This window comes from Octopus bimaculoides, chromosome 6 (genome assembly GCF_001194135.2).
Source record: "Octopus bimaculoides isolate UCB-OBI-ISO-001 chromosome 6, ASM119413v2, whole genome shotgun sequence".
Lineage (NCBI taxonomy): Eukaryota > Metazoa > Mollusca > Cephalopoda > Octopoda > Octopodidae > Octopus > Octopus bimaculoides.
The window spans coordinates 1927339-1928232 of record NC_068986.1 but is presented as its reverse complement, the minus strand read 5'-3'; positions in this window follow the sequence as shown (position 1 = coordinate 1928232).

Here is an 894-nt window from a genome sequence, read left to right as displayed (position 1 = left end):
GGAAATGGTGCTATGTGCACTCAGATAATTATTAATTTACAGCCTTGATAAGGAGTTCATTTGAGGGGACTTAGTCGTCTATTTCCTGGCGGTCGATGCATCTCGAGAGGTAGGTCTGGGTGTGTCTAAACCAATGAACACAATTTTCTGGAGTGATAGTGTTGATGTTACGACTTGCGACCTGTTGTATGACATGTGCACGCCGTTCTTCCATGATCATGCTGGCTTCTTCTGCAGCTGCCCGGTCGCCAACCCTTTGCTGCAACTCAGCTCGAGCGAGGTCCCACTTGACAGCCGCCTTAAAGGCAGAATGTGCCATTTCCGTACAATTAAGAAACGGCGAGTTATGAGGAATTTCAGACAGTTGCACTCTTCTTGCATCAGATAACAGGTGTTCTTGCATAAGCCCACACTTCTGACGCCTCCGGATCGAAAAACGAATTTGAATGACTAACCTCATGGCGCTGATATTTTTTCGCGACTTTGAATGACCCGATTATCAAATTGAATGACGAACGTACGAAAATGACTACAAAACCTTATGATAAAATTTGTATTGAATGAGAGTTTTGCCTAACGGCTTATTCAACCAGTCGACACAGATTTTATAACCGATTTTATTCTATTCTGAGTATTGAATCCCCTCAGCTTCAGTAAATGTTCTTTTGTTATTCTTAAACTTGCTTCAAAATAATAACCTCAGTTAACACTTGGATGTGTGTGTGTGTGTGTGTGTGTGTGTGTGTGTGTGTGTGTGCATGTGTGTGTGTCCTCAGACATACATAGCCTTACGCGTTCACTCACGCATGTATGTATGCGTCTATGTAGTGTATATGTATATATACATTTACATATGTATTCATATATGTATATGGGTGTGAGTGTACGTATTAT